The sequence below is a fragment of the Mastigoproctus giganteus genome, chromosome 13 (assembly GCF_048544385.1).
Source record: "Mastigoproctus giganteus isolate SK-2022 chromosome 13, ASM4854438v1, whole genome shotgun sequence".
Taxonomy (NCBI): Eukaryota; Metazoa; Arthropoda; class Arachnida; order Uropygi; family Thelyphonidae; genus Mastigoproctus; species Mastigoproctus giganteus.
Genome location: NC_143587.1, coordinates 39,576,699 through 39,598,421, shown reverse-complemented (window position 1 = coordinate 39,598,421; position 21,723 = coordinate 39,576,699). Strand labels below are relative to the sequence as shown.

The 21,723-nt window shown below is 34.9% G+C and overlaps 1 protein-coding gene across 2 annotated transcripts in view; it reads left to right on the top strand.

Annotated features, from left to right (window-relative positions):
* Ndae1 (Na[+]-driven anion exchanger 1) overlaps positions 1-21,723 on the top strand; it is a 490,785-nt gene that overhangs the window by 137,116 nt on the left and 331,946 nt on the right. For both annotated transcript variants that reach the window (XM_090387778.1, XM_090387777.1), the window contains exon 2: positions 13,357-13,562. The gene's annotated coding sequence lies outside the window, so the exon portion shown is untranslated. The remainder of the gene's footprint in view (positions 1-13,356; positions 13,563-21,723) is intronic.

Here is a 21,723-nt window from a genome sequence, read left to right as displayed (position 1 = left end):
CCCGAAATAACATCCTTCAGAAGCTCACAATTAGCTATATGTGGAGCCGACCAAACATACGTTAAGAACAACAGCTTTGTTGGGTATTGCCCTCCCTCTATCAGAAGAAATGTTAACAGCATGAAAGAAAGAAACAACCACTGGATCCCAGATATCCGTTGTATGGCCAGCAACCATCTCTCTCTCTCTCTCTCTCTCTCTCTCTCTCTCTCTCTCTCTCTCTCACATGATATTACTAGATTAAGGTTCTGGCAAGAGGCCGCTGCCAGACAACAACCCAACAGGCTTATCAGAATGGCCCACGTCGAAAAGTTTGAACAGTTTTCTGACCTTTATCAGAAGATAGAAATTCCATCTGACCCACTGACATGGAATGTGACTGTGGTGCCATCCAAGCCATGGAACATTTGTTGGGTTGTCCTTTTCCTGGTCCACCATGCTCCACAGAGGACCTTGCTGCATGTTCTGACAATGCTGTGCAACGTGCATGCTACTGGACAGATATCTAACATATGAACTTTTAGTTGAGCTATTTTAATTTTACGATGGTAAAGTTAATAAAACGCAAAGGTACAGGCCGCTATTGTACCTTTTTATACAGTATATGGACCCTGTTTTATACATTGGCGGGACTATTATTCGCAAGGCTAAGAAATTTGTTTGAAGTTTTTAAAAATGTTTCCTTTACGTGTAGTCAACTACATCATTATACTGTTTAGCTACCATATATATAACCTGCTTCTCTCTTTGGGTGACATTTCTGTGTATCGGATTCACAATAAAAAAAAAAAAAAAGCGGTAGTTCGGCGTACAGGATAATTTGTACAAGAAAACAGACTAACTCGCAAGTGAAGTACGTCTTGATTAAACAATTACTGGAATTTCATAAGAGTCCATGCCATTTACAGTTTTCACACATCGCTTTCGTGTATTGGATTGAAAACTAGAATTCTGTTTACTGTTGATTGGGCTGATGTTTATTCTCCGGAGTAATATAGTCATTGCAGAATCGAACGAAATCTGTCTCATGAGAAGAAATGATTATTCGAAGGGTTGATGGTATTTCACTAACCCCCCCCCCCTTTTTTTTTTCTCCGTATCTTACCTTTACCATCCATTGTCTGCAGCCGAATGGATGGTAAAGTTAATAAAATGCCAGGGCACAGTAGTACACGTGTTTGAATTGAGCCGCACTTCTAGCCTACGTTACTGCTAAATACGGTGCAGTTCTAGCATTCTCTCTATCATATAACTCCTGATCCTATATGGACGTCCTGGAGTATAAACAGAAAATAAAAGTGACCTTTGTTATCATAATAAAGAATCTAGGGAATTACCACATGATTATAGGCCTGTTACCTCATTAACTACTCCATTAAAGATGTGACATAATATTAAGTACAAAACTTTCCTTTTATCTTAATCCTATCTTAGCCCTTCAACAGGAGTTTTGCTCAGGAAGCTTCATAACTTCTGATTTAATGATCGTCACTCAGGTTTTACATCTGCATGGTAACAAAATTGAAGTCTACTGTACCACCTCAGTTGCGGAAGTGGGTATTTTGATTAAATTTAAAGGTTTGGACAATTTCCTTAGAAAAAAAAAAAGGAACAACAAAAGTTTTGTTCTCCTCCCCCACGCCGTGTGTAAGCTTTGCTTTCTGGCATCATGTTTGCTAATACCAGTTTACTTTCTCTTTTGCAATTAGATCATTTACGAGTGACTGTATATATTTGAGCATAAGCTGTTATTTTAAGTTCTCATAATTTAGGGATCTCGAAACTGGTACATCTAAGGAACTCTTAATATTGATATGGTTATCAAAATATGATAATCTATAATACTGTCCAAGAAGTATTTTCTTAATTAAAAAGCTTGGAAATATCAATTAAGAAATGATCAGTATTATCCCTGTGATTAGAATTTTTGCGCAACTAGTGACGGGTAAAATGTAGTCTTGTTTCGTTCGAATAATTACTGGTGCCTCTTAAGGATCCGCATTAGGGCCTTTATTTAATATTTATGCAAAGTTGTGGGAGGGTAAGTTTTACACCATAGGTGCATAAATCGAAGTGAACTTTAAATGGAAGTTATAAAATTTTTATATGTAATCTTGAGAGAGAGAGAGAGAGAGAGAGAGAGAGAGAGAGAGAGAGAGACCAAATAAAAGGGTTATATTGAAATACCACTAAAGAAACTTTTGTTTCTAAAACTTACACAGTATTTAAAAGCATAATATCTACATATAATTACGTATAGGTTTTTTTTTTTTTTTTTTCCCAAAATACACCGTTGTGGAGGTATTCACGATATGAAATGTAATTAAGACTATGTCAAATTGTCTACTTTGGTAGGTGGCTAGTATAAAAATGATGCAATTGCACCAATCCATACGTTAGTCATACTGCCACGTAGCTTGAGGCTCTTGCCCAAGAATGCTTTTAGTCAACTATTGGATACCACAGGCATCTCCTGTATTGCGGAATTATACTTCATAACTGGGGTTGTCACTATTGCAACATAAGGTTACCTGCCCGCCCACCCACCGAAGAGTAGCCAATAAGCCTCGAAACTGCGCCGTCTGGGGATTGATGTTGCCCGAGTTACCGAAAATAGGTAACAAGTCTTCTCTAATGGGGAAGTGTTGCTTATTCTAGGGATTTGTGAAGAGTAACTGCCTCTTAGGAGAGGAAGAAATGCCGTCCAATCTCTTTTCTCTTCCCTTTTTGCTTTCCTAAGTCTAATAGGGACAGATATGTGAATAACACAGGTTTTTATCCCATACCATTTTACAAACGGTGCCGTCTTGGTGGTATTTTAAATGTATTTAAAAAAAAAAAAAAAAAAATTACGCCACTCTTAAAAATCACATGCATGCATCCAAGTTTCAGCTTTTGACAACCATAGATCATTATTTAAGACTAAAGCCAAATACGCTCCCGACAAAAACAGTCGGAAATACGTGGGTGGGGGGGGGGGAATTGGGGGAAATAGTAAGTCAGCAAAGTAAGTTTTTAAATATTGGATCCAGAATCGGTGAAGATTATAGTAATCGGGTATTATCAAAAGAGTTCAGCCTTCTTTTGAGTAAAAAACTGTAATACCTGTTAAAAAGGATTTTATTATTTTATCGAATGTTTACTGAATAAAATGTACATGTTATATTTAGTAATTGTTACCACAAAAGAACATTCAAATCAAATCTGTGAATCAGTTAGTTATTCTAACTTCCACAATCGTACTGAATTTTTCGAAACAGTCCCGATTCATAAACCATCGAAATGTTTTGAATTCCACTATTTCTACAACAGCAGTGAAATTAAAATACATTAATAAAAATATCTCAACTCGAGAGATAGTTAAATGTACTTAAATTTCCGTAGTGAGAACATTAATATCCCAAAAATACAGACAATACAGTATACCAAACGTATTAAGTTTGCAGATGATACAAAGGTTGCCATGGTGGTTAATGACAGGGCTCAAAATGTACTACTGCAGTAAGACGTAGAAAAATTGCACAGATGGGTTGAGAAGTGGAAATTGAGGTTTGATAAATGCAAGGTACTACATATGGGCAGCAGTGATCCCAGAATGAGAGACCTAGGGGTAATTGTACAGGTTTCTAGGACTATTTTTATTACTAACAAGATACACAACAGGTAACCATTAAGAGTATATCTGAGAGCAGAAAAGGGTTGATAACAATAATATGAAATCCAACAGTAAGATAAACATTGATATAGATTTAAACATCAAAATCATATGCACAAAGAGGTATGCATTAAGTTGATACCGGTAAAACAAATAACTAATTTATTAGAGAATAGAAAAATAATAAAACTAATAATAATAATCTACAATAATTAGACGACAGCTAGTCACTGTGCAGTTTAAGAGAAGAGGCAAACTTGTGGATGGAGTTCATAGGTGGTTGGGAGTTGTCAATGAGAGCCATTTGCTGATTCTGTTTAGTGGACTGAACTTCATAAAGTCTGTGGTGGCAGAGTCAAGGTGAAACAATGTACGGTTCCTGACTTGTCAACATTGAAGTTGATTATTGAAGGAGCATTGAAGTTGATTTTACCAAGGATATCAGATGCTTCATAAGTTCTAGTGATTACTTTGGCTAGAAGGGTGCTGTCAGCAGTAACTCCTCTAGTGCACAGAGGTCTCAGATGACGTAATCACACAGCGATTCATAATACACAGAGTGATAGAATAGTGGATTACGGAACGTAAGGTAACGGACAAAATTGTTTTGGACTTCAATTTTGTTAAAGTCTTTGTGTGAGGATTCCAGATGGGTGAACTGAATTCAAGGATTGGCAGAACAGTAGTTTTATAAAGGATAACCGTATACATGTAGTTTTTGAAGTTGTAGGTGTTCCGTTTGATGAATCCCAGTGTTTTGAATGCTTTGCTGGATTTTAAGGACATGGGAATCGAATTTAGCACTGCTGGAGGAAAGAATCCCCAAGTCGTTAACTTGGTCACACCTTTCGATGATCACAGAGTTAAGTGTGCTTCGTATTTATTAGTTGTGGACATCTACAAGTTGATCAGGAGTTCATGTGATTCTGTCAGGAATTTTGTTAGGAGAAGGCAATGATTATCCCATTGTATAGGGCAATGGTTAGGCTGCACTTGGGGTGCTGTATACAGGGCTGGAAGCTTTATTTTAGGAAAAATGTGGATCTCTTGGAATGAGTATAGAGAAGAGAAACAAAATTAGTCAATAACACCAAGGGATACTTCTAGAAACTAGGCACTTGCGAGAAGATCTGATTGGATTGAGTAAACTATATGCTGGTGGCATTCACTCTTTTTCAGTTGATGCACATAAGTGGACATAAATTGAAAAGGAAGGAATGCATGCAGGAGCAGGATAGATGTCCGAAAATGTGCTCTCAGCTAGAGTAATCAATTGTTTTTTTTTGTGTGTGTGTGGGGGGGGGGAGGAACTATCATCTGATGTTGTGGAAGTGGCTAGTTTGAATAAATTACAGGAAGATTTAGACATATTAGAGGGATGGATAGATGATGTGGATAGGTTTTTATTTTTATTTTTGTGGTTGTTATATAAGGTTGCTGCTTGCTTGCATCATTTGACACTTCTAATATTTTAAAAATTAATTATAAATTGTTATTCTGACGCTTTTATTTAACTCCATTTAGTGTCTATGGTGAATTGGCCTTATTACGCTCTTTACACATTGGACCACCCCATCCTTCACGTACAACAGTAAAAACTAAAACACCTACTTGCTCGGGTGATTACATAGTTTTAGTGATTAATACAGGTTTTATTGTTCATAAATTAAAACAATAGAAATTTTTAAAATAAAATAATAATAAAAAAAAAAGCGGAAGCAGGTGCCACTGGTGATAGCTCCCTTCTATTTCTTTGTCTTAGTGCGTCACTATTCCCTTCATTCATTGTCCTTTCATGCGTATATGTATTTTTAATCATACTAGCAGCACTGAATAAATCCAGGACAAAGAGCATATTTTAATAGTAGGGATACCATCTTATTTTCGTTACCATCTCACACGTATTCTATTTTACAGGTGTATTCACCTATTCTACAGGTGTGTTCATGTGAGAAAGGTTTGTCTTGTGAACCACGGATGAGCGCTTAAAGTACAATTTGGTTTCCTTGCGGACAGGGCTGTATTCGTAAAAAGAGTCTAGTGTGGGGGTGTACCTGAAAAAAAATGAGACGGGGAGTGTCCAGGAGTATAGATATATGGCAGTGTACTCCGACAGCCCTGCTTGTGATTAAAATTGTACAGGACTGAAGCATTCAATATTACAAAAACCTTTCAGGTACTGTTTCATATTATTAAAATCCATACAATACCGTGTTTTCCTTCCGCTTCTTAGTATACACAGATAGATAGGCAAAACGCCAAAATATTAATAAGTTAGCTTGCACTGCGTTTTCCATCCATCAATTTTTTGGCGGACAAACAAATCTAATGTATTTCCTTTGCTTACTGGATCTGTTAACCCCATGATTGTTTTCTGTTTTTCCGGTTGAAAATATTGCATATGGTCATCGGCTCGCTGACATTGAAGACACTGTAGTATATGTGGAAAGGCAGCTCTGCGGTTTTCCGAACAGAAACATTTCCAGAATTTGCACGAGACGGTGGACTCTACATTCACTGTATTCAAGTTATTTTTGATATGGCTTTTTTTTTTTTTTTTTTTTTAATTGTCTCCATGCTTGTTATGAATCAATAAGTAATCCCATTTTATAAATTCAATGCAGTAAACTTGATGTCTTGTTTGGAACTGTTTATAACGATTATCCTAATTCGGCTTCGCTTGTAAACCGATATATATATATATATATATATATATATATATATATATATATATCGGTTTTATATATATATATATATATCTGAAGTGCTTACCTGCTGTATCTCGTAAAACGTCAGTTAACTAAATTTCACTATTTACAATGGACTTCATAATAGCATGGTACCTGAGATTTTTTTGAAAAAATTATCTTTTGTAACTGGCATTGATTTGATCCATCTACTTTATTTTGTATTGCCCATGACAAGATCTTTTGCAAATAATAAGAGTGAGCAAACTCTCACCTGAAGTTATTTCTGCCACTTGTCTTATTTAATTGTATCATAACTTAGGAAACGCACAACTAAATATTATTGCTTAAAAGGTTAGGAGCAAACATGGCGCCAAGATAAAATTAGAAAACTGACGTACGTTAGTTTTGTATTATGCGTTACGTTTTTGTGTGTTGCTTCTCCGTATTGCGGCGTCGGCTGTCGCTCATTGTTCAAGACGGGAGGTTCATCCAATGTTTATGATCGATTCAATGGCAATGTAGACGTTGCAGTCGAACTACGTCATAGTCTTGTCTTCCTATTTACGGTTTATCTTCTAATGATAAGAGCAACTACGTGCATCAATCACTATTTCAAAATAATTATCGTTATTTTTAGTTATATTTTTATTAATATTTGAAGTCATTTAGTCCACGTTTTGTAATGGAAATTACGTAATTTTGGTTTCCAATTTCTCGTTGTGAACATCATATAAATGTGTTGGTTTCGCATAAAAATTGAGAAACGAATGAGTATTTTGTTTCCTGTACGGAGCATTCGGAAAGCTTATTTTCACTGTATAACTTCCCTGTTTATATTGCTGTATAGGAGGCACAGAAGACATCAAACGAATATACTGTTTTCTCGAATGATGCTTTGCGTGCACCGCAAAGAAATGATTAGCAGTGTTTTAGTTTTATACGTTGGCCCATATTTTCACATACAGCTTTTGTACAAGCTACCCTCATTTCCCCCCCCCCCCTTCTCCGCACCGAATTCGTCTTTGCATCAGCGATTTTGAAAGGGTGGTAGTTCTGTGTTGGAGTCATTGTGGAATATCAATTCCCATTGCATTTCTATTTAAGACAATTTTCATGTTTTAAAAACAAAATTATTTTACCTTTTAGATGACCAACTTTATTAATTATTTTTTGTAATTTTTTATACTTAAATGCTCCGAAAACACAAGTGTAATGAGTACGGTTTCTAGGAATATTATATTAGTAAAAATAATAAGAGGAGTTTACCTCAATATAGTGCGTAGAACACTTCCGTATGATACCCTCCAGAAATTAAAACGGAAAAAACGAAAAAATCGACAACTTACCGGTACATTAGAGTAAAATATAAATAATTAAATAATCAATTTAACACAATTCAAATCAATTTAAAACAATTAAAAATCAAATTAACGCAATTAAAAGAATTTAACGAAAATATTCAAAACGATTTTCCTTCCTGAAGCTGCCAACGCTTTTCGACCGTATGTCGTGATCACAGGAATGAAAATTACCGAATCGGGTTAAACCTGAACTTAAATAGAGATTATTTGTCTTCGCGCATGCGCGTAAAGGTCCACGCCTCGGTGGTAAAATATGGCCACCGAACATTAACAGAATTTTCGTGTAATTTAATTTCAACGGTTTCTGCAATTAATAGTCGCGTATAATTACGTTGAACGTTAAGTATTTTGGCTTCGTTAAATAAAAAAGTATGTTTTTCGTTAATGGCATGAAAGGCTAATTCTTACGCTGCTCAACGAGAAGCACGAACTGAGGCTTCATGTTGATATACACGAATATTAAGAGAAAATCGGGTCGAACCCTGATAGACGAGTCGCAATCACCGCAAGAAATGTTGTATACCAGATCGTTAATTTGTGTTGCGAACGCTGAAAGAACCGAGCGATTGTTCAGTATAGTGTGTAACTTCCATATTGGCCTAGCTACAATTTTAAATTCGGTATCTCTAAAGAATCTGTTAAGCTGTTTGTGCCACTGTTCAACATATGGGACCAAAATAAAGTATTTTTTTGATATACTTTAGTAATATCAAAAAATAAAGTATTTTTTGATATTATTTATTGGTATAAATACTACACCAATCAACAATAGTAATATCAAAAAATACTTTATTTTTTGATATTACTAAAGTATATCAAAAAAATACTTTATTTTGGTCCCATATGTTGAACAGTGGCACAAACAGCTTAACAATTCTTTAGAAATACCGAATTTAAAATTGTAGCTAGGCCAATACGGAAGTTACACACTATACTGAACAATCGCTCGGTTCTTTCAGCGTTCGCAACACAAATTAACGATCTGGTATATAACATTTCTTGCGGTGATTGCGACTCGTCTTATCAGGGTTCGACCCGATTTTCTCTTAATATTCGTGTAAATCAACATGAAGCCTCAGTTCATGCTTCTCGCGTTGAGCAGCGTCAGAATTAGCCTTTCATGCCATTAACGAAAAACATACTTTTTTATTTAACGAAGCCAAAATACTTAACGTTCAACGTAATTATACGCGACTATTAATTGCAGAAACCGTTGAAATTAAATTACACAAATTCTGTTAATGTTCGGTGGCCATATTTTACCACCGAGGCGTGGACCTTTACGCGCATGCGCGAAGACAAATAATCTCTATTTAAGTTCAGGTTTAACCCGATTCGGTAATTTTCATTCCTGTGATCACGACATACGGTCGAAAAGCGTTGGCAGCTTCAGGAAGGAAAATCGTTTTGAATATTTTCGTTAAATTCTTTTAATTGTGTTAAATTGATTATTTAATTATTTATATTTTACTCTAATGTACCGGTAAGTTGTCGGTTTTTTCCGTTTTAATTTCTGGAGGGTATCATACGGAAGTGTTCTACGCACTATATTGAGGTAAACTCCTCTTATTATTTTTACTAATATTATTATCAACGTAGAACATATTGAGTAGTACAGCTCTGATTCATACTATCTAGGAATATTATAGTATATGCTGCTTTTAATATGAACTTTATTATTATGCAAGTAAAATTTGTGCTGCTTGCATGTCAATCACACAATACCTGATCACTTGAATGGCACTGAGTGTAATATTTCTTTTCACAGTGATTGAGACCGCTATTGAACATTTTATAACAAATGTTTTAACTATTATATTATTAAAAAGGCATTGTTTTTCTTTGAAACTGTACATGAATACAATGTACATATTCGAATTAATGTTTAATCCCCAATGAAAATGAGACTGCAGCTAACTTTCAGTGCATTTTGATAATATGCTTCTTGATGAAAATTTTGTGATAGTTTAAGATGAGTGAGTTCCTCAGGTAATTGAAACAAAAAATCTGAGGTGGTATGGACATACCAGAAAAATGGAGACGGATAGACTTCCAAAAGGGAATTGGGTGGCACCGGGAAGAGAGGAAGACCAAGGGAAGTGTGGATGGATGGAGTTCGAAAAGTCATGGAAAAATGAGGACTGAGAGAGGAAAAGACAGAGACCTGGCAAAAAAAGACTAGAACAATAGAGATTTGTTTTTTTTTTTTAGGTTGAAGAAAACCCATTGTATAATGGAAGATTCCTAAAGAAGAAGAAGGTGGTTCCTCAAATTGGTTATTCCCTTGTGACACAATATGATATATGTTGATGTAGAGGAAACAGTTTCATAGTTTACTTAAATTCATTATTATTAATACAAACAAAATATATATTTTATGTTTTCTTGTCCTCAATGCAGCATATAAACAGGGAACTTATACATTAATGGAGTTTGCAGTTATCCATGATTCACCTATTTTGACAGAGAAAATTTAAGCTAACATTTACAAGTTATCAGTGGTGTGTTAAAAAAAAATGGCAATCTGTTGCTAAAATAAATTTACAGTATTATCATAAGAATGTCTAATGAATAATATTTATTTATAAACATAATTTTGTTGTGCTCTAAAACTTTTTGAGCAGTTAAGCTAATAACTGCTCAAAAGACTTTATTATAATGAAATCCTTCATGTTATTTGATGTGTATAATGCTGATGTGCGACTCCAGCTCTCATAGCCCATGAGGCAGCATAACTCAATACAGATCATCATTGAATATGATTTAAAGAGGCCTGGTGTAGCTGAGTGGTCAGGAGCGCGAGGGCGGTAGCACACGCTCTTTGAGTGGACCAGAGTTCGAGCCCATGACTGCTAAATATGATTAACAATTTGTGATGATTGATTTACTGTAAACTCTACTGACCTGGTGGTCGTGCTGGAGTATAAATAAAAATACTTTTTAGGCCTGATGTAGCTGAGTGGTCAAGAGCACGAGTGCAGTAGCACACACTCTGAGTGGACTGGGGTTGAAGTCCGTGACTACTAAATACGATTAACATTTGTATTTATTGTAAACTCCACTGACTTGGTGGTCCTGCTGGAGTATAAACAAGAACTTTTTTTTTTTTTTTTTTTTTTATATTAAATTCAGGAGATCGTACACAGCTCTTGCTGTATTTCCTAGAGTTGGTAGTAGGTGTGGATTCATTCCTGGAATTTTTTCTCTTTATGATATTGCAAAGAATAAATTTAGTATCATCAAATGAGTCTTGCCTCCTGAATTTTTATTGGAAGAATTGTGATACCATTCCAGCAGAGATGATGAAACATTATTATTCCTGATTTTGTGTTCTAATTTTATTTGCAATGGACAAATTTGAGGTAGAAAAGAATGTTAGATATGCAGAGTGCTGATAGAAGGCCAGCATCTGAAAGAATTTATCCTACACACTTGTGTTCTCTGCAGTCTGTCACATCAAAACAATGTTTTTAAATGAAATTTCGTTATCTTTCTCTACCTGCAATTCATGGAAGAGAAATATCCTGCAATATCTGGAAGAGTTTTTCTCAGATATTTTGCTACCCCAGAGAATTTCCAGCATATCGTCAATCCATCAAAGGTGGTTCTAAGAACAAAGTGAGTACAACAGACAAATCAGTCTCTCCTCAGTAGTGGAGAAAACCATGAGGCAGTGATTAAAATTGCAATACAGGGGAGGGGCATCAAGATAGAAATGGTATTCTGAAGGAAGCACAGTGTGGTTTTTGTAAAGGGAAAATCATGTTTTACTGATCTAGTTAGCTGTTTTGAAAGAGTCACTCGTGAGTTGGAGGGATGAAAAACTTTGGCATTGTTTTTTGGACTTGAGCAAAGCATTTGACTCTATAAGAGATTACTTTATAAGCTAGAACATATTGGTATAATAGGTAAGATCTTTAGAAAAATCATAGTATGGCACTGGACAGACAGGAGGCAGAGGACTGTATTAATGGTTACTCTACAGATTGGCCTAATGCAAGGGGGTGGCATATCCATTATGGCACAGTTAGTGGCACTCCTCCTGTGTGTGGGGGATGGTTATTATAAAACTTTTTTGAAAAATCAAAAATGAAGCTAAACATATACACTTCAAATTCTGCTTTTATTACCAGAAATTTTGACCCAGATTTCAACGTGACTGGAATTTGGGATTCATGTTTACTGCCTTTTTGCATTTTTTTAGAACATGGGGTTATTAGTGAGCTCCTCATAACATCAGTTATGTAATAATGAAGATAGTTGTTTGTGTTAATTTGTTAATCTATTTATTTGTTAATATATATATCATTTATTTTTATTTATTTATATATTATTATTTTTTTTTTTTTTGCTGATGCTGTATAAGCTTGTTTTCTTGCATTATTTGCCGCAACTGATACTGTTAGTGAACTGTCCAATGTCATGGCTTGTAGTTGATTGATATCAGCTGCTTTGGGAAATTGGCATTATGCAGATTTGTTACCAACAAATAAGGTATAGACCGGCATTTTCATCTCACAATATGACTCAAGTTTACTGTGTAATATATCTTCCAGAAGACTTATCTTTCAGTTTTATCCTCCTCCCCATCTGCCTTGAAGTTTGCCAGAGAAATACCAAAGGTATTTTTCTCTTCAAAAACACAAAGTAATGAAAACTTGTCTCATTGTAAAATAAATTAACATGTTAGAACAGTACTTGGCAGACAACTAGGGAAAGGTTCATGGTCAACTGCCGTGCCTTTTTTAGCCTAGATGGTGCTTGATGTGTAGTGACTGTGCATGCAGTCTCATTATTTAATACCACACCTTGTATCATTTTTACAAGTGTTTTATTTTAAATGTGTATAAAGTGTATTGGGTTTAAACTGTAAAAGTGATAGACATAACATGTGTTTTTTAATGAAATCATATAATGGAAACTACATGTGCTAGTGAAAACTGAGAACATATTTTAAACTAGCATGCAAAACTGGTTTAGAAAAATATGTTTACATCTTTGATTTAAAAAATAAAAGTGTAATTTTGTTAACCAGTATAATTTGTTATGTCTTTCTTAATTTTTTTTTTTCAAATTATCCACTTACACTGAACTAGATGGAAGTTTATTTTTAGCTTCTTTGGTTGAAAGAATTTTTGCACATCTATCCTGCAACCCTCTTTTTTTCTGTTTGTTCCCTTGCACTTGTTGTCCGAGAAAGAGTAAAGATGCTATCAGCATTAGGTTTAACCAATCCATTTAATGCCTTAAACGTTTCAATTAGGTCTCCTAACAGGGGCCTAGCTTTCAAGTGCTGTTCACAGAACTGAAGTCTTTCATGGTAAGAATACCCTTTTGTGTATTTATTTACCAGATCTAAATCTTTGGTGTGACTTTGGTGGGCAGTGGTGAAGTTTCATGATGTGTTCCCCCCCATCATCCTTAAAGAAATCTATCAGAGTTTAGCAAAACTGGATCTGTTTCTGTCTGCAAACTTCCATTGAAATGATAATAGTGTTTATGACCAGACTAATAGATTAAATGTATCTATACTTCAAAATACCTGAGTTAATTTTTTTTGTGTGTACAGCATTATTGTCATTTATAATATATAAAGTAGTGTGTAGTTTAAATAAAAATTTATGCTCCTTTTTTTAAATTTCCCTTGTAGGCTACTTCTATAAGGGCAAAATTTGAAAGAGGCCAGTTACAGTGACGTTCAGAAGCAGATAACATTTTCAGAGATATCAGTGGTGCTGAATTAGTGGAGCCATAAGGATTTTATTCAAAAGCAGTTATATAGCTTGTGGCATGTTTGCAATATTGCAGATGTTTTGGTATCGAAAAGCTCACCAGTGATATTAATTCACTCAAATTGTGAGTTATACTTTACTTCTTTAATTTCTCTGTTTAAAATACATTTGGAAATAAGTGAAAAAATAAAGAAGAATCTATTAGTAACTTTGTATTTAATATAAAAGTTTAGTACTTGTTACAAAAATTTCAATTTTGTTATTATTAATATCCTTTATTGAAAACATAGCAATAGTACCCATCACAGCCAAAATAATCATGGCCAGGGGTTAACACAAATAATTTAATATCACATAACAAACACATAATATAAAGTGAGTATTTCTGTGTTCACAAAATATTTAAATATTGTATTATGTAATTACAGATGGTATTATATACAGCATGTAACATTCACTGAAGTCCTATAATTTCTTTACTGGTGAGGTGACAAGTTACCATCAGCAAAAGTCATCATACAGTGGTGGTGTTGGAAGGATTAGAGATCATGGATGAGCTTTATGGTTGAGTTCATTTTCAATATCTTGACTCTTTTGAGAATCTCGCAAAACCAAAGTCCAGTTGTTGAACCAGGCTAAATTTCTGAGTCAGGATAAATCTATCTGTGATATGCAGTTGTCGTTTATTGTGACACAGGGATGGGGTAGCCCTTAGACCACAGATGGGGATCCTCCAGTGGCAGAAGTACCATACCTGAGGAATTTCAATTGTACAAGCAACAAGTTTTGCAGTAACTGTTAGCCTGATGTCTCTTATTCTTGTTGGCAATCTGGAAATGCTGATTACAGTTGAGATTTATGATCGTACTACAACTAGCCTAGCACCCAGCACTTGAATGCAGCCCATCTCAGTTACCAAGTATGCAATGAGTAATTGTGAGCTTGTAGTCTTTCAGCACTAGAGCATTCTGTAGTGCTGAAAGAATAATATCCTGGGCAGCTACTGCAATATAGAGTTTGGCTTTTTCTGTTGTTATATTTTTGATGTTTAAGATTGCAATCTAAGAAAATCAAATTGACAAGAAATTGCACTCAGATAATTACTTGAATCCTTAGTTTTTTTCATTTTTAATAGTTTTTCAGTATGAATTTTTTCTCCCCCTTGCTTTTACTGGATATATGCCTTTGCAGCACTGCCAATTTGTTGGGTTGGTTATGTGCAGTCATAGGAAACTTTGCATAGCTTTTTGAAGCAGCATGTTTGCCAGTGCCAGTCAAACGTTTGCTCCAACTTCATCATAGTAATTAAACTCTATGTTTCTCATTGTTTTCTCCTATTTTTATGACAAACTGTATGTCATAAAAAAGCTGATTGTGTTTCTTAATTTTTTTTAAAATTAATGCATAAAAATGTAATGCTGATAATAATTCTAGCAACTTCATTGTGTGTGGATTTCTTCATTGTGGCACAGAAAGGGCTGGCTGTGGTCCTAGGGTAATGTGCATGGACACAAATTTCCATATTAAGGGATGGGGGCCCTTCATTTTTAGATCCCGCATAGCAAAACTGGGTTTTCTTTTTCTTTCTTTTTTTTTTTATCTTGGTGTTACTTTTCTTCTGAACAACTACTCAGTCTGTACAAGTCTCAAATGTGCCTCCATGGAATATTGTTCCCACATTTAGGGTGATTCCTCCAAACTTCAGTAGTTGTAGTCACATTTATTAGTGATATATAAATTGAGCTAAGGATTTAGTAAGTAACAACTTAATATTTGTAGAGCCTTTGTTATCCATGACTTCAGTGCAAACATCATATCTCACAATTAGTAACTTAGTGTAGTGCATAGTAGTGGCAGTTGTAGTGTTTTAATTCTAGTAAATAAGTAGCTTGAAGGTTCTAATCATATAGGGTATTACATATATATTTTTTTGTCTTTAACGAAGGAAGACAATATTTATGTTTCTAAATAAGTATTATTTAGAAACATGATAGCATAACACATAATATGTAACAAGCTGTTGATGACATGTGGTGCTATATTCTTACTTCAGTAGTATTATTTATAATGCAGTAGCATCATTTGGAAACATATTGTACATATAATATGTAACATAACCTGGTGATAATTTGTGGTGTTATATTCTTAACTTACGTGAGAATTTTAATTTTTAATTAAATTTGCACAAGAATCATTCCTCAAACAAGAGCAGCAAAGCAAAAAGCTCAAAGTAACAGGGATGTTACTTAGAGTACATTCGTATTGCTACTTATGGTTGAGTTATCCATAGTGGAAGATTATTTTTGCCATGTGTGTTGTAGAGAGTGTGAGGAACTTAGGGGCCAAATCAGTGTTCTGTTGGACTTGAGGAGGAGTAGATGACCTCTAAGAAATTAAAAAGGGTGACCCCTTCAAGCACTCAGCCACCCAGCACACTCAGGCAACAAAAGCCACAACAAGATTCTCCATGGCAGAAGGCACACTAGTCCCACAGGAGGTAGCTGTTGTCAATGACTCAGTTGTCAGGGAAAAGAGAAATATGCTTTGTAAAAAGGACAGATGGAATAGGATCAGGGTATGTCTACCTGAGGCAAAAGTTAATGATGTTGAGAAGGTATCATCTTTTAAGGACACAGAATGTGATTATTGTTTTACACGTTGGTACTATTGCTATTAAGAGTACAGTAGGAGATCTGAGGATTTACTCAACAAGTATAGGGCAATGTTGAGAACAATCTACAAATTAGGATTAAATTTAAAAGTGTCTGCAATTCTTCCCAAACATGATAGGAGAGAGTACACGATGTGAATGTTGTCAACAAATTCTGCCCTTCAGAAATTATGCAGGTCTCATGGGATATTTGTTCTCAGTGCAGTCTGCTTGTTAACAGAAGATACTTTACAGGAATCAGACACGGTTAAACAGAAGAGGTGCAAGAATATTTGTTGATGCCATGGATGCAACATTAGGTGGGTTGGAAAACTACTAGTTTAGTGGGAGACACAGATTAATAGTTTATTAGCATCCACAGCAGAGGTGGAAGACTTCACCTCTGCTTATGGCTCTGTAAGCAGTAATTCTTGAATTGCTTCTATTGGAATGTGCAGCTGCCTGGAAAGCAAGGTATTGGATTCCAGAGCCTGCTGTGAGGGTCTTCATGGAACAAGCAAATACATAGGCTGTGTTAGGGTTACTAAGATTAAAAACAGTTGCATGTACACTGATGCTTGGAGCATAATAAATAAATTTGAAGTACTAGTTAAGCCATCAAATGTAGACATTGTAATAATATTAGAGATATGGTGTCCCTCAAACATAAGGGATGCAAGATTTGAATATGGGGAGTATAATGTGCTTAGAAAGAAGAGGCAGGAAGAGGGGGGGGGGTTGCACTTCTTAGTTAAGAAGCACATAAAATGTAAGGCAATGCAATGTTAATTCAGTTTGGTGTGATATGAGCACTGGGAAAACAAAAAATGAGGGTAGGATTGTTAAAGGGCCAAATGACTGTACTGAGTATAATGAACATACCAACAGATAGTATGAGCCAGTAAATCAGATTTGTTTTATAATGGAGGAGTTTAACTTTCCAAATATTGATTGGAACTTGTGGGTTGGTCACTTACATTGTTGCAAGGCTTTTGTGGATTTATTGGATGACTGATTTCTACACCAGCATTTTAGAGGGGGCAAAAGAGAATGCAGTACTTGTAAATGATCTGATTATCAGCAGCAGCTCTTCATGCATTAAGAATCTACAGATAAAAGACCCACTGGGTGGTAATGATCACAGTGTATTGATGTATGTGGGATTTACTTAAACATGTAACTACTGTCAAGGGCAAAGGAAAAGGATTTTACTTACATAAAGGTGACTACAGTAAGGTGACTAAGTAGTCTTAGACAGTTTTGATGTTCCTTTCAGTGGGAACAACTGCACTTTCTGAGTGGAAGGTATTCAGTGAAGAATTCAGGCATTCATAGAATCTACTAAGCTTTTTATACCAACAAAAAGATACTGTTCAAGGTTTAGACCTAAATGGATGTCAAATGAATTGATGAGATTAGTGGCAGAGAAGCTAAATTTTTGCAATGATTATAAATTAGCACATGATATGGAAACCTACAGTAACTACAAAGTAGTCTCCAGTCAGGTTACTGAAGGGCTTAGGCAAGATAAAGCAGATTATGAGAAGTTCTTGACTTCTCATAATCTGCATAATGCAAAAAAAAAAAAAAAAAAAAAAAAGTACCAAAGAATTCTTTGCTTATGTTAACATTAGGAGAGGGATGAACAAAATTGGCCCAGATATTGGTAGCATAACTATTGATAATCCTGTTTAGGTTGTTGACAAACTAAATGAATATTTTGCATCTACATTCATATGTGAAGTTTTAGCAATGGGAACATCAGATGTACACCAAGTTATAACTGGCTGCTAAATGATTTTGTTATAACTGAGAAGAAAGTGAAAGAGAAATTGAAATTGACACCTGTGACTAGTGGAATCTATCCAGTTGCAGAAGCTTTTGGCCATAATTATGAGAGCATCCTTGGATTCTGAGAAGGTTCCTAAATATTGGAAGTTTGCACATGCCCCCTATTCATTAAAGTTTGGTGTGTGTGTGGGGGGGGGGGAAATCAAAGTGTAATATGAACAATTGTAGACCTGTATAACTGCTGTACTTAACTTCTGTTCCGGGGAAAATCGGGAGTCAGTGGTTAATGATGTATTGCAGCATCTTGACAGTAATGCAGTTATATTGTAATCAAGAGTTAAGTAAGCCAACATGCTGTTGTAAATATATTTTCATGTGTAAATTTGTCATTTGTGTGCTCAAGATTTTAATCATGTTGTATATTTGGTCATAATGCGGTTTTTTTCCCTCACTTCCTCTTTCTCTCTCATCTTTGGTTATTATGTTATGTTATTACTTTCATATAAACCCCTGGCATGTAGCCGTGAAGGGTGTTGTGTACAGCAATGTCCCTTCTGTATACAATAAAGATTTCTTCAGTTATAGTAAATATTATGAAGCAATAACAAAGAGACAATGTAGAAAATAATTTTGATGTCATATTTAGGTTTCAGTAAAGCTTTTGACACCATTCCCTATGAAAGACTGCTGAACAGATTGAGGCAATGTGGCATTAAGGGCAAGTAAATGCTATGGATAAAGCAACGGTTGAGTTGGAGAAGACAGTTGTTATTAATGGTCACATCTCTTCTTGGTTTAATATTATTGGTGGAATCCCCCAGGTTCAGTGCTGAGCCCATTGTTGTTCTCTATATTTATTAATGATATCGATGAAGGCATATCAGGCTTAATGTCCAAGTTTGCACATGATATGAAGGTTTGCAATGTGGTAAATGAAATTAATGAGGGTGTGCTACTGTAACACTATCTAGAAAAATTTGGCAGTGCACTGAGAAGTGAATTCAAGTTTAACATTAACAAATGTAAGGTAGTTGTTGGCGCATCGGCTTCTGTGGCCATAGTGCACCTCCCAAAGTTTTTGCAGTACTTTGATCCAAGCCCGAGGCGGGATTCGAACCCGCGACCTTGGGGTTGCCAGGCAGGCACTTTACCCACCTGGCTAGCCCGGTTGGCTACAAATGTAAGGTTATACTGTTCATGGGTAGCAGTAATCCTGATTATTGTGCTCTATTGGCATATTGATCAAGATTAAAGAGAGTGGTTCTTATGTTTAATCACATAATAACCACTCTGTCACCTGGCACCCAATCATCTCTTTATTCATAACAGTAACATACCCCCTAATGTCACACTGCTCAAATTTGTACAGGTCTTTCATTTGAAATGTATTGAAAGTTTTATTGAATTCTAAGTATGCAATGTGAAAATAATTTTATTGCAATCATTTCCTTTGTGATTATGTATTAGTAACTGATCCTTTTGTTCAGATGAGCTCTGCCTTTAACATATCTATTATGTATTTGCTGTATAACTGCATTCTTGTTAAGATGATTGTGCTTTATTTCTTTAGACACTAACTCTTATTTTCACTGAAACAAAAGTCAAACTTACAGGCCTGTAATTACTTACTTCGTTCTTTGATCTTGGTGAATAGGAGAGATATTTGCACATCTTCACTTTTTAGTGATCTTCCCTGAATTCACTGATGTACTCATCATTATGGCTAAAGGCTTACTTATCTTTTTTTTTTATGCATATTTTTGTATAATTGGATAGATTCTGCCAACCCAGGTGCCTTATTTTAGCTTCGGAAATATTTTTTCCATTCCTTAGTTTTCATGAAATCATTTAGCTCTTGAGTTGGAATTTGGTATAGTGTACACAAGGTGAGAAATTTGTGTGTTTTCAAAATCAAAAAATACAGGTTTGCCTTATATATGGGTCATGTTAGGTTTCTACATATGGGAAAAAAATTGTTAATAACTTGAAATAATTTTAAAACATTTTTTATTGTTTCTAAGAAATATCCATCTTGCTCTCAGTTTGAATCAAATAGTTTTGCAAACATCATCTATTTTTTTATACTGAAATAAAACAAATTGGACAGCATCAGCTATATACTTAACATATTCTAATATTTTCTGATATCAAACATGTATGACATTTGATAAATTTTCTGACTTCCCAAGGTCCAAAACTAGGTGTTGACTTGTACTTTAAGTCGATTTTTACCAGAGTATCAGTGATACCTCTGGCATTCCCACTACTAAAAACTTACTTTCTGCCTGAATGTGGATGCAAAATATTCCTTTATCTGAAGATCCCTGATGCATGAAGTATTACTACTATTGATAATCATATCAAGAGTATTGCTGCCTCTTGTTGGCTTTCTGAGATGCCTTGTGTAGAAGACTTTTGTAATTTCTTCTACTGTGTGATTGTTGAATCCAAAGATCAAGTCAATACCTTGAAATTTAAAACACCCTATTATGAAATTATGATTTATTCACATGCTCGCTCGTGCACTCTCCCCCCCCCCATATTGCCATGACATACTGCTACTCTCATTTTTGTTTTCTCAGTGCTTATGTCACACCTAACTGATTCAAAATTACACTGGCAACCCATACCCAACCAGGTACACTGCTTTAAATTCTATGTGCTTCTTAGCAAAGAGCATGGCTTCTATTGTCCTGTTTCCTTTTTCCACACATTTTACTCACCATTCAAATTCTTCATCTCCTTTCTCTGAGTTGCACGATCTTTCTTATGTTGCCATAATGTTCACATTTGATTACTTAACCAGTACTTCAAATTTGTTTACTATACTCCTATCATTAGTGTACATGCATGTGTTTTTGCTATTGGTAACTTTGAGGGTATTCAGCAGGCTTTGGAATCCTCAACATAATGCTTTCCAGGTTGTTGCATGACCCAGTAGAAACTGTGCAAAAAATTACTTCTGTTAATCTCTTACTCTGTGTCCTCCTCCCCCTATATTTGAGTGTCTCATCCCTGTAAAAACCATCTCTTCTATTAACAAGCACTGACCATTCTGAGAAAAATTTAACCACCAACTCTCCATGGCTAAATTTATTGATAAATCTAATGAGAATAGTAGACATTTTCAAATTTAATATTGAGTTGTGACTTTTTCTTAACATTGTCTTATTATTTTTAAGTAAATCCTAACATTTGTATTAATATCATTAGTACCAATGTGTACAAGAATATTCTTTGTTGCTATCATCTTTTGTCCCAGGGAAACAACCTGATCCAGTACAACCTGTTATTTTTTTACAAAATATATTTCCCAGAAAATTGAATTAGTGACTACACAATTCTCCACAGATGAAGAATGGTGGGAAACCAGTATTTTTTTCCCCTTTTATTTTTCCTTATTTCAATAAGGAAAATAAAATAATAAAATAACATGCACTTGGTGGTTTTGAATTAAAAACATGGAGATGGATTTGGGAGAATTTTGAATAGAAATAAGAATTTAATTTTAAAAATTATAAATTTGTAAAATATATATAAATGCATTTTAAATAGGTATTGTATACATCTCTTTCTGTATTTGTTTTCATTGACATTTACTTGATTTTGGTATTTATACAATTTTATATGGTGACCTATTTATTTGTTACCACAGACTTTTAACGTATTTCACTCTTGGTCTTTTGTGCATCATGGCTTAAGAAGCCCATATGTCACAAAAAAGCCAAACCAACCAGCCAGTAGTATATTGTTGAGTAATTGAAGTGAGCAGAGGGTGGGTAGCAGCAATATCAAAATATGCTTTTTTTTTATAAGGGTCTGTATTTAGAATCAAAGGAGGAGG